Source organism: Episyrphus balteatus, chromosome 3 (genome assembly GCF_945859705.1).
Source record: "Episyrphus balteatus chromosome 3, idEpiBalt1.1, whole genome shotgun sequence".
Taxonomy (NCBI): Eukaryota; Metazoa; Arthropoda; class Insecta; order Diptera; family Syrphidae; genus Episyrphus; species Episyrphus balteatus.
The window spans coordinates 101,974,549-101,988,043 of NC_079136.1; the positions used below are offsets into that span (position 1 = coordinate 101,974,549).

General features: G+C 32.8%; 1 long non-coding RNA gene across 3 annotated transcripts; it reads right to left on the reverse strand.

Moving 5' to 3' along the window:
* Nucleotides 1-1,767: 1,767 nt before the first annotated feature.
* Nucleotides 1,768-3,048, reverse strand: LOC129913001 (uncharacterized). Of its 3 annotated transcripts, XR_008771959.1 has the most exons (4): nt 2,811-3,048; nt 2,539-2,743; nt 2,259-2,457; nt 2,092-2,206 (listed from the first exon to the last, which is right to left on the reverse strand). It is a non-coding gene; the product is annotated as an uncharacterized LOC129913001 (long non-coding RNA). The 3 variants fall into 3 exon arrangements; XR_008771960.1 differs by lacking the exons at nt 2,092-2,206; nt 2,259-2,457 and adding an exon at nt 1,768-1,850; XR_008771958.1 differs by having other exon boundaries at nt 2,102-2,457.
* Nucleotides 3,049-13,495: the final 10,447 nt, after the last annotated feature.

A 13,495-nucleotide genomic window follows, 5' to 3' on the forward strand; every position in this document is an offset into this window, starting at 1 on the left:
AATGCAATTTTTAGTTGTTTTTCACACAAATAAATTTAATTTTGCTATTTTAATTCTTTAATTAAAAACAATCTGCTGTCATGTTGACAAAAAAACTTTCCTAAATTTTTAAGGAAAATTTTCGTGTCTAACTTTCTAGTCAGCTTTCCAATAAAATTACCTAAATTGGAAGGATTTTTTTTGACAGCTGACCAATCAGAGACCGAGAAATTACCTAAATATTTAGTCCCTAACATTTCTGAACCTGCCCATTATTTGATGCCTAGTACGCAGATCACGCTAAATTAATGCTTCCATATTTTGTATGGGAGCCGAGCTAAAATTTAACTGAGAAGAGAATCTAAGTCGGAAGATAAGCATATCAAGCTAAGAAGTCAAATTTTATTACTGAACATAGGTATTCTGTCAAAGTTTAGTAAAATTCAAAGATCACATTTTGTAAAGAAGTTTTGAAATTGTTTAACAGTTATAATCTGTGACATCTTGAATAAAAAAAAAATTCCAGAACTCTTCACAAATATCATATTTAGACAAGAATTCACCTGATACTTACTTACTTAGGGTGACCAGCGCCGTAAGGCGGCTACAATCCGCTGTGGATTTGGACCTCAACCAACAAGCTTCGCCAGCCAGCTCTATCTTTAGCTCGCTGCTTCCAGTTTCGCACGCCAAGTTGATTGAGGTCCCCTTCCACTTGGTTGCGCCGCCACAGACGAGGTCTTCCTCTACTGCGCCGTCCCTTTGGGTTGGAGTCGAAAACTTTCACCTGATATTTGGAGAAAAAAATGTCAGCTTAACTTTAGTGTGATCTGCGTACTAGGCTTAAGGAAGCTAACCAGTCAGCCCATAAATGTTGAACAAAATAATTTGTGTAATCTTGGGAAAAATTCTGATTCAAAAATTTGGATCTCGACTACCATTTTTTTTTTTAATCTGAGATTTTATTTTTGTTAGCATTATAGAAAAACACTTGTCAATATTGTACTTTAACTATTTATATTGAAATCAATCAAGTAGCTTTTGCTATAATGACGAAATAAATCAAAATCAACAAAAATGAAGACTCATTGACCATATGAGAAGTACATTTTTGTCAAAAAATAGTAATTGTAAAGGCCCAACTAAAAGGCATATGCGCGCATAGGCTCATGTCAAAATTGAAAGAACTGCTTCGTCCTGTTTCTGAAAACATGAGCAGTAGCCATAATGAACATACGCGCTTCAAAGCGCACGGCATATACTTAAAGAAAGTTAACGAAGCGCGCATATGCGCATTATGGCTATCCCATAAGAATTGTGTATGTTCGACAACTCACTCATACCATTTTGACATAAGCCCATGCGCTCATATGATGCCTATTAAAGTTGGGCCTTAAAGCGTGAATCCCAACCCAATGTGCTTTTGGATTTCATAGTCTAAGTCTAAGGTTATTTTATTACAAATTTTCCTGTCAATATGTTTTTAAAAGAGATTTAATATTAGCATGGTCAACATATTTACTCCACAAATTTTTAATCCAAATTAAGCGTGTTGGAATATTATAACAGTCCAAAATTTCAATTGTTCTTTATTTTTTATGAAAATATGAATTGAAATTAAGATCCAACTTACCCTCTGTCCAAATGCGACAATCTATATTATATATGAAATTATATTTTGGTTTGAGATTTTTGTTCAATAAATCGGCCTGCAGCTACACAGCGGGGTAAGTGTTATCTTTAGTCATAGCAAATATGATCGTGAAATTGAACAAACTTTTCTAGTCCACATCCAAAGTTTACGAATCACCATACTTGTATGGTATACAAACCAAACATAACCCGTCCCTTTTAAATCATGAGATTCAACACTGAAAGAGTATAAGAAATAAGATTGAAAAATATCAGATTTAACCTATCATAAATTTAAAAACATGTAAACTTTATAATGGACTTCGTAAAATGCAATAACCACTCTTGATTTCTTATTTTTTTTTTACTTTTATCGAAAAATGTTTATTATAAAATATGAAGAATGAAGAGGAAAAAAACAATAAAAAATAGTGGCAAAAATTGTAGCGTTGTTAACTTACATAAAAATGATTTTAAAGTGTTTGTCTATTTGAGAAGGATTTCAATGAATTTTATTCAGTGGTATAATAAAATTATAAAGAATTTTAAATTAAAGGCCTTTGAGATCATCGTTGCTACATTTTTGGAAATAATTCTAGAATAAAAAGGTTTTTCATTCTGTGTTAATCAAAATAACTATCTCATACAGTATTGATATAAATAATTTTTTTCACGTTCGCTAATCAGCTCTTTTGTTTCCTAAGAGACTGCTTATCAACTTCATTTTAAAATTATTTGATTGAAAATATATGTCATTTATACAGAGCCTAGATGTGAACTATAATAGGTAATTCAGAATAAAAATCAGTAATATATATTATTCAAAATAGCGGTAATAAATGGAAGCTGAAAGTTAGAACATTAAAAAAAGAACTGGTTTATTCCATTGATATGAAATATGATAAAATATCAATAATTCAAACTTACATCTTAAATGTCAAAATTAATTTTTTTCCGTGCACACGAAGCCAATGTAACTTAAGATCGTTCATCCACATATGGAGTTCTAACCAAGTGCAATGCGGGATTTAATTTTCAGAGCTTGGCGTTCTCATATTGTATAATGTTCGATCGATTTGCTTTACATCCAAACGATTATATCCCCATCGTAGCTTTGTATGTTAAGATACACCTGGAAGAATATAAAAAAAATATATTCATACAATATTACGTCTTATGTTTCCAGCGAAGATACTGACAGGGAAACATTTTAAGTATTTGTTTAGCCCAACTGAGCTGTCAATGAACTTGTTCGATGGCTTGATTGATTGACTTTTCTGGTCGATCGTTATGAAGGGCATAAATCAGTTACACCATAGCCACGCCGGCCGGCCAACCGACCGACGGTTTCCCTAAAACCTTAGAGTACGAAATGAATCAAGCATTGTGAATGAATATTATTTTTTATTTTTTTCTTTCATTTCAAAATATAACTGAGAGAATAATAATTGAAAAATCATTTGAAGTTTGTTGGCTTATTAGGTTTTTATGTTAATTTGAAAGTCAAGTAAGGTGAATAAGAAACGTTCGGTGTGCCGACCGTACCGGACCGGACTGAGTGTAATCTTTTTCGCCATATGACCGGAGGTTGTAAAGTGTCATATGGTCCAGGTGGATAGACAAATCTTTGTAGACATAGCTTTTAAAAATTGATCTACCATGAGGGAATTTGGAAAATGTGAGAATTTACATTTTTGATTGATTTCCCGGCTTGAAATGGGTAGGTATCGTTTTGACAAGGTTCTTTTTGAATATTAAATGAAATAAATGAGTACGTAAAAAGAAACATGTGGCGTATGGCTTAATGAAATAGTGTCTTGCATATAATTTAATTTAAATAGCTGAAGGGTAAAATAAATGTTATAATCTAAAAATGTCAATCTTTTATTAAAGAAAATAAAAAAACAATAAAATTAATAATAATGCGGACATCACAAATATTTTATTTTATAATCCGTAAGAAGCATGGCGCCACTATAGAAAGTTATTCGTCTGTTTAAAGAAGGTAAACCATCAAATCAAAATTTTATAAAATTCAAATGTATGCAAATTGATATCACCTTGAAGACACACTTTAAGTTAAGACGAATTCTAAAACATTTTAGATTAATTATTATATATATTTTTTTTTATTTTTTGATCAGTAAGTGTCTGCGTCTGGTTGAAAATTAGAAAAAGAAATTAAACGAATGCTGATAGGAGTAAGGAATAGGTGAGTACGAATATGAATAAGCATGCGTGAATGCGTATTACCTGGACTTTTTTAGAGAAAGAAAATTATTGGCAGAAAGTTATTAATTTTCGACATCTTTCAGAAGGCTCTATTTTGAAGATAATGCGACAGTGTGAAGTCTCGTAGTTTTGCATTAACTTCTTCTAGTTATAAATACTCAGCTTTATTGCATAATCCAATGAGATATACCTATATTTTTTAAAATTGAAGTTAAGAAATAAAATTGCATTTTATTTCTTAATTTTATAGAAAGAAACATTTTAAGGATATGCACTATACCTACTTAACATTAATCGAGTCTGACAGTAATTAGTGAAACTAATTTTTATCGGTTTATCGGTTCGGAGCAGATCTCTGTCAATTTGAAGAAATTTTGCTTCTTCGAACTATGGAAATCCTTAAGGATTTGCTTTGGGATTCTATTGCTAAATTCTTTTCAGCGTTATACTTGAGAAAAAATTTGACTTGAGTGACGACTATACATTTTATACCATTAAAAATAAAAGGTACTTTCATTAATTTGTATCACATCTATTTTTATCCAGTGAGTCTAGTAAAACACCGAAGAATAATACCATATTTAGAAGTACCTACAACAAAGACACGCGGCGCAAGTTAGATATATCTATGTATATTCTAATTTTCTAAAACAAAACCGCAAATCGCCTAACCTAAGTGGGAGTTTTACGCTGCTGCTCACTCATCTTATTAAAGATTCAAATAACTTAGTCATAGTTCAACAAGTAAACACATGTATGAATTCAATTAAAAATTCATTTAATTACACAGAATGTACTGCTGTCTAACTCCTTTTGAGATAATCCTTATGTCTTGGGATATCTAAGATAAATAACAAGATAGACCTCAATTTTACTTAATGAATCAGTTGCATTTTAGAAAGAATAATATTTCATCATCAATCAAGCGTTTAAAATGTGTCATATCTTGTTCAAATTACTCAAAGATATATCTACTTCATTTTTTCTAATGCTTTGGGCATATTTCTCGAATATTCGTTTCCAAAATAAAAGTTGGTACTTAACACAAAAATAACACAACTTCCGGCTTGGATTTCTTGAAATCTTGTCCAAAATTTACAACCATAAACGGAAATAGAGCCAGAAAAGCAATAACTTTGGTATAAACAAGACTTTTGGCGTGGGCTGTTGAGATCATTATTTTCTTTGCGGTTTGTGTACCTATTCGAAAACAAAAGTTTCTTTAACCGAAAAGCAACACTCATGCATCGGTTGATCATCAATTTTAATTTTGTTTTTATTTTTGTTTTGTGTGCTAGGCAGCAGGCATGGCGCTATAACACGTTGCTGTCAACGATATGAATAGATCTGACCTGGTGCCAGAAATTAACGATTTAGTGTTATTTAAGATTTCCGGTGGAATATCAATTATTTGAATTTTAAATTTCAGAACTTGCGCCACAATAGACTGCAAGCCATCAGCGATCAGCCAGCCAGCAGCGTGACAAAAGATGAAAATGCATTGGCTCATCTATGGCTTGGCCATCTCTAGAAAGACTGCGTTGCGTCGTTAATAAAAATGAACTGTGAAAAGTGTAGGCCGATGTAGCACACAAAGCTGCATGGTGGAACTGCCAATGTTAAGCCCATTCACCAACCAGCAGCATCCAAAGTAGCAAGTAAGGTACCAGGTGTTGGAGCTGAAGAAAAAGGTGGGCGAACATAGTAAGCGGCTCAATGGGATGACATTTGTTTTTAGATATGATTTTAATGTCATTTTAAGGGACCCGATAATGAAGTTATAAAAATAAAAAAAAAATAAAAAAAACTAGGTTAGGGCTATCCGCACACAACGGTTCAGAATATTTATGGTTGTTTCAGCTATTTCCTGTGGCGAAATAATATTATTTCCATTTCAAATATATATATTTTTTTTCAACGTCATGATAACATTTTGTTGAATCAAAAGAATAATAATTTTGTATTATTTATTCAAATCCCTCAACAAGGTTTTGTTTTTAGCAGGATAATAATATAAAGACTGAAAAGTGCTGAATTTTGTTTTCAAGATATTTAAAAATCTATTATATTCTGAATTCTGTTCTCAGTTCCATAACCTCCGTTTACAATGTGTTGCAAAATGGTGCCTTTCATGATTTTTTGGCATTAGAAATCGTGGGTACAAAGCCAAAACCACGAATCTGCAAAATCGTAGTTTTGAGAAAAACGGCTTCAAAGTTTTGGAAACTCATGCATTCTTATGGAAACTCGTGCAACGGAAATTGATATTTAGGTTCTTATGCAACAGATGAAGAATTGGGAACGAGGCAGCGAATAGAGGGACCGATAACAAGTAAAATGACGCATTAAAGTGAAAATGTCCAAAAATGAAGATTCGCGGTTTTGGCGTGTTGTGCCGACGAAATCATTTGCATCACCAATTTTTAACGAAAAGTGGTCAAATTCGGTAGAATATGAAAAAGTTATTTATTATTATTAGAAAAGTAGATATATGTACTTAAAACATACATATACAGGGTGTCCCAAAAGTAATGGATCAAACGAAATATGCTGATTGGGGAACTTAAGGGCTCTCAGAATTTGGTAACTTGTTCATCGAAAATCCTTACGGTTTTCGATTTAATGCAATTCTTGTGCAATTTCGAAAAATTCCTACTTGGCAACAGTATTTTGCTTCCTGCGCCCATTATTGATTTTTGTTTTTTTAAAATTCTTTTACGAAAACATTGCCAAATAATTAGGAACCATTAATTTATCAAAAAAATTTTATTCCATACGCCATTTCGCTGCAAATTAACTAACAGTTTCAAGTTTTATAAAAAATCTATTTCTAACTTTTATTTGAGAGCACCACCGCAAAAAAATTTTGTACGGTGTGACACTGGTTTATTATTTTAAAAACTTTTCCCAGTATTGCAGTTTTCAAAAAAGTATAAATGTTTCCAAAGTTGAAGCTAGATCGCAAATTATTACAATTTGAATTCAACAAAACAGGGTTTTTCAGAGCAAAAAACAAACAAAAATAAACAAATTTTCTTGAACAGTTGTTTGTTTATTTCTCTTTGAACAAAAGCTTCTATTTTTGTATGAATTTTTGCTCTGAAAAACCTTGTTTTGTTTGAATTCAAATTGCAATATTTTGCGATCTAACTTCAACTTTGGAAACATTTATACTTTTTTGAAAACTGCAATACTGGGACAAGTTTTTAAAATAATAAACCAGTGTCACACCGTACAAATTTTTTTTTGCGGTGGTGCTCTCAAATAAAAGTTAGAAATAGATTTTTTATAAAACTTGAAACTGTTAGTTAATTTGCAGTGAAATGGCGTATGGAATAAAAAAATTTTTGATAAATTAATGGTTCCTAATTATTTGGCAATGTTTTCGTAAAAGAGTTTAAAAAAACAAAAATCAATAATGGGCGCAGGAAGCAAAATACTGGTGCCAAGTATGAATTTTTCGAAATTGCACAAGAATTGCATTAAATCGAAAACTGTAAGGATTTGGGATGAACAAGTTACCAAATTCTGAGAGCCCTTAAGCTCCCCAATCAGCATATTTCGTTTGATCCATTACTTTTGGGACACCCTGTATATACAATCTAATTAAATTATAATATTCAGTTTTGTTGAACATTCAAATATTTTATTATTACAAGTTTACCTTAAAAAAATAGTTGCAAATGACGCCAAGACCTCAACAATTTTTGTATAAAAAAAAATTTTTAGAAAACTTGTAAAAAAAAAATTGAAAAGGCATAATAATAGCTCTAAAGACATTGGCGCAAATTTTCAGTCAGTGCTCGCTTAAGCCTACTTAAGCCTACTCTTGTTAGAGCAGTCGTTTAGTTCTAAACTCTCGTCTAACTTTATCTCATTTAAACTACTCCTCTAACTAGAGTAGACATTTAACGTAACGTGAGCAAATTTGTAGTTGAACACACCTAAACAGACAGATAAGTTAGTCAAACGTACAGTTCACATAATAAGGTAATATCTTCAGAACGTTGTCTAAATTTGTTTGTCAAAAAATGGGCACCAACCTGTCAGGTCGGCCTTTAATTTTTATATTACAATCGCAGTAAACAGGAAATTTGTTTTTGTTTTAATTTATTAAATGTCATTTGAAAAAATTATAAATTGAAAAATAACAAATTTTCCTCGGAAAATGGTCAATAATTGTTAAAAAATAAGTGGTGTGCGTGGGTTTTCGGTTTTTGTGCGTTTTTCGTTGGTAATTTAACAATTAACAATTACGGTAGCTGACATTGGTTGCCAGATTGTCATTTTTGACAATTTGGCGGCCAATGTAAAAAAAAAAGATCAATTTCAACCAATTTTTTTTTTTTTTTTTTTTCAATGATTTAATTTTTCAATCTTCTAATAAACAGTCTGACGAATAAAGATATAAGGCTCATAAGCAATCAGATAAAAACATTGAATTTTTCAATTTAGAAAGATCACTCAGTAAGCTATTCTACAGAATAACAAAAAAATGTCAAATTCAAAAATATTCAAAATTAAACGTCATTTTTATTCGGCTGCATTTTTATCAAAATTTCTTTCAAAACAGCTAATGATTTATTATAACGAATTTTATAATTCTGATAAAAATTTTTAAAATTTTCTGAGAAAAAAAAAAACAAAATTAGCTCTTTTTTCAAAACTTTGAATTGTGGTAGCGACCCCTAGAACGTGTTTAAATTGGACCAAATTTTACCCAATTTATATTTAAGACAGGAAGAAAAAAATGAAAGGGTGTCCCATTAAAATTTCGAAAATTAATTTTTAAGTAGCACCTTAATAGTACATGTATAGTGTATACCTAAAGTGAAACTCTAATGGTTTACTATCGTTTTTTCTTCAAAAATCTTAATTTTTACCATTTGTTTAATTTAATAAATTATATTATTATTTTTAAGTTTGGCGAACCCCACATGAGGAGCCGTAGTGTGAAGCAGTAAAGGGGGAGAGCTGTGATCCCACTCGAGATCATGACTGTCGCGACAGTCGTCGATAAAAAAGAATTATTATTGTTACGTTTGTAGATTTCTATATCTACCTACTTTGAAGTTATAAATTGTGCAATAACATACTGAAGCTTTTTAAATATGTAAATAAAGATATTCGTCTATCTAAAGGCTTTTTGATACAAATTAATTTAAGGAAATTGCCTAAAATGCCTACTGAAAACAAAATCAATGATATTAACGAAAATAAACATGGTGGTGAACCCACAGCAGTGATAACTCTTATGATAGGTCGCTTCTGACGCAAGCTAGGACATAAAAAAATCAATTAAAATTAACTATAAAATTACTGCTTGAGAAATGAAAATGTTGAGAAAATTCCCTAGCAAAGCTTATCCTAAAGCCAACTTCTAGTAAATGACGTAAAATTTTTTAAAGGTGTTCACAGTAGGTATTATCAGGGACTATTAAATAATAGGTAATCAATTTCATAGAAAATATTTCCCATTCTATCAACAATCTTATCGTCATTCTAATCACATCAAACCAATAGTCTCATCTACACCAAAATATCAATGGAATCATTTCATATCTCAAGTAATAAATCTCAACACAAACAACAACCAGTACATTGACAAACCATTAAGGCGTGCCTAATAACACCAGCACCTTTGTGCCTAATACCGACCATCAAAACTTTGATTCAAATTACATTCACAATCTTAAAATGATAAACTACTTTGATTGGGACCACAGACGTTGCGTCGTCATTATTGTCATGGCCAACAACATAATCAATATTCCTTTTTTCTAGATAGACTATTCTTATAATCCAAAATCCAAGTCTTGACATCAGTCACCAGATGGAAAAAGAGACTCTCTTTTATCTATTTATTATATCGGAATCTCCAACCGTGCAGCATGGGATACACATTATTGACTTGTTATCTAAACCACCTCGTCGCAGTTGCACCGAGTCACAAAGATATTCCTGTCAGAGCTCAGAGGCCATCTCTTAACTCGAGTGCGACTCATAGATTACCACAACAATGGTCCACGTGAGCACTATAAATCAATTGGCTTTCGAAAAGTGTTTTCTTTTCGACGATAAGCGGGTGTCCATTTCTAGACCATCACCTTTGCTGGTGGTCTCTATTTCTATCTATCCTACAACAAAAATAAGCTTGCAACGATAATAGATTCATATCCGAAGACGATATCATAGCACATCGATCACGCAAAGCCCTCATTGATTGCCCCACTAATCTCGCCCAACAAAAGCATCAAAGCCTCGAATTAAATGGAATAAAAAAAGACCCACCACAGTGTCGTATGCATCAACGACCAACTGCGGAATTGGCCAATTTAGCAATCGAACAACAGCAAAGACCAAAGCGGGGTAATAACATTATTTCTGAACCGATTTTGTCACACCATCGAAGACGCGTGATCTTCAGTCCTCGACATATGCGCGCGACACACGATCGGATGGACTCGGACAATCTACCGACACCGAAGGTCGTCATCAATGTTGTTGCACCAACACTTATCACCATCATCGTGATGCTCCAGAGCTGGAGGGAGAAAAATCGGTGTATGCCCGAAGACCGACATAAAATAAAGAAAATTTGACTTAAATGGGGTCATATAGAGGTGCGCTACAAGCTCGCGTCATTCTCGCGCCCATATAAACGCAGACTTTGTTTTGTTTTGGTGAACGCGGATCGATGGCGATGGTGGTTTCTAGTGTTTTTGGCCACCCAGGTGATGTTTTCTGGCTGCTGTTGCACTTTACGACAGCTTGGATGAGTCTTGAAGTTGGAGTACGACTTATGCTGTGGTCCTTTGAGGTGCTGCTGGGTGGAGAAAAACTGGGGCATTAAAGACGCCATAATAATAATAAAAGATTTGTGAGCCCAAATCGAGCTGCATAATGATGTTTTTCCATCCAATAAATGGGGTTTTCAATTTTCATTTTCTCAAAATATTTTGTTGGTTATTTATTTATTTCTTTAACGCGCTTCGAATTGACTGGTGCGCCACATAATGATGTAGTTGAGTTAAGCCGTGATGCACTCTGGTGGTGGTCTTTGTATTGGCTTTCTTAATCTTATCAATATTATGGGGTACAAGTTGTAAATTTGTGGATTTTTCATCTCTTCCGCGAGCTATGTGACAGTAAGCCAACTATTCTGATGCCAAATATGCAAATATTACTTATGGAAGGAATTTCTTATCGGCAGTTATGGCAGGTATAATGTCTTTGATGGTGTTGTTTCGGATTTGGGAAATCAATTTGGGAGGCGATTAGAAAGCCCGCCCAAGACGAGAGACTGAATTGTTGGTGGTTATCTTAATATGCTTTCGCTTGTGAACATAATGAAGTCAAAGGGATTACGAAAGATGCTTATGGTATATTAGACTATGAACAGAGCCATTTGAGAAAATTTAAGAAAAAAAAAATCATAAAAAGGTTCTTTTCAAAACATTGTTTTATGCATTATTGTATTAGCTACAAAGACTTAAAATCTTACTGAAAAATATTCCATAAGAGGATAAGAGAAAGAAATGAAAATTAAAAAATTGTAAAAAGTTTTCCGAGTGGAACTTCATGTACTGCTTTAAGCCTATTACTAGTACGCTACTGAATCCCACACAAAAATAGCACACTGAAATCGTAAACGAAAAATTTCGTACTGCTTTTCGTTCTGCAGTACGCTGTTTTGCCACCAAAATTTTCGCCAAAACAGTTGCCATTGACATTTGTTTAATTGTGTGCGGAAAAATAACAGTATGTTTTGCACTGGTGGAGACCAGCAAAAAGTTTCGTTTCGCATCAGGAGCGTAGCGTACTAGGCTTTAGAAGGGAGAAAGCGGGATACTAGAACCATAAACAAAAAATACAAAGACTGGAAACTCGGCGGTCAACTGACGTTTGCCTACAAGCTGCGAGGTGTGGTGAATGTCGTGAACCTATCGTTGTGTTCATGTCCGATGTGTGGTGAATGTCGTGAATCTATAAATGTGTGCGTGTTAACCTCATTTACCAACGTGGTGGCTTTCACATATATTCACAGACAGCACTGTACACAAAAGGGTTTCGGGGGGAAAGACGTACGAAAGTTTCCAGTCTTGGTATTTTTTGTTTATGACTAGAACCATTCGCTATATATTTCACATTTGTTTCAATCAAAGTCTGAATAGTTTCGTGCATATGATAAATGAAGTGACCTTTTCCTGAAAAAAAAAAAATATTATCTTTCTGCGATAACTGACCTAGATCAAAATATGGGCTTTAACTCATGTCGCTTAATACACTCTTAAGTGATGGTATCGATAACGATTTCTTCTTTGATTGCTCAGATATTAATTATTCAATTCTGTTCCATTTGTTCTCTCGTGGTTGTTTTTGACTTGGAAGTAATATTTCTTCAAAAAAAAAAACAAAGTAGGGAAAAGCGGGACATATTTGAACATGGGGCACATTTGAACATACGGCACATTTGAACACTGCTTTTAAAATTTTAGTTTATTAATCTTTTTTAAAAGTAATTCAATATCCATAAACGTCCTTGATTCTCTCAGTTGGCTAATTGGCTTTCAGATTTATAGGTGGAAGATGGTTTTATAGTTATGGTGCATTGTTTTAGTTTATTAGTTGTAGAAGTTCAAACAAAATTAGTCCATGATCTTAAAACGGAAAAAATTTTTTGTTAATGCTTAACAAATTTGAATAGTAATTCAGCATTTTGTGTCATTGACACAGTTGGGGTAGATTGGAACAATGGTAATGGAACAAGGCACTTTTGAACATGTTCAAAATAGACCCGACCGGTTGTATTACATATTTTAAACACTAATAAGAAACTATAATGTGTTTATTTAATCGTAATGTTTATATAAAAAGAACAATAAAAAACTATCGGTTTTGGGCAAATTAAAGAAAAAAATTGGAAATGTAGATACCTACAACGTAGATTGTAAAAAATGCCTGAATCCTTTGTATTTTTTTTTATTTCTTAGGTTTTTATTAAACTCTTATTAAAAAAAAAAACTAATAAAAAGTTAAAGTTAGTCTATGTAGGGGAAGTGGGGGCAAGACCGCCTATGGGGGCAAGACGGGTTTCGTACTATGTTGTATGAAAAAAAGTAAAATTGGCAACACTTGCATTATAAAATAGGTGCCCTTTGGTATGATCGATCACGTCTGCAAGTTTTAGCAATTTCGGTTAAGACCCCGAAGAGTTACGGTAAATTTTGTGATTTTTCATCAAATTGTTATCGTTCATGTGAAAAGTCAGTTGTATTTTTGACACTGAAATAATTCAAATTTTGAACTTTTCCTTTTTTTATAATAGAAAGTGGATATTAAAAAGTATTTTCGGCGAAAGAAGGAGTCATAAAGATAAATTAAAAAATAATACAGAACATCAAATATGATATGATTGGGGCAAGACCGCCCATGGGCGAAATTGGAAGCTCTGGTAGCTTAAACAAAGTGAAAAAAGAAGTTCACCGTTAAATCTTCCAAAAAGCTAAGCAACAGGCGCCAAACAATATTGTAATTGATGATTATGATGAAGAGGACTTTGCAGATTGTATTTGTAACTTCTATCTGCAACTGTTTTCTTGATCCAATCCAAATATTGTTGGATTACCTAAGTGCAAAGTGTGTACCAAAT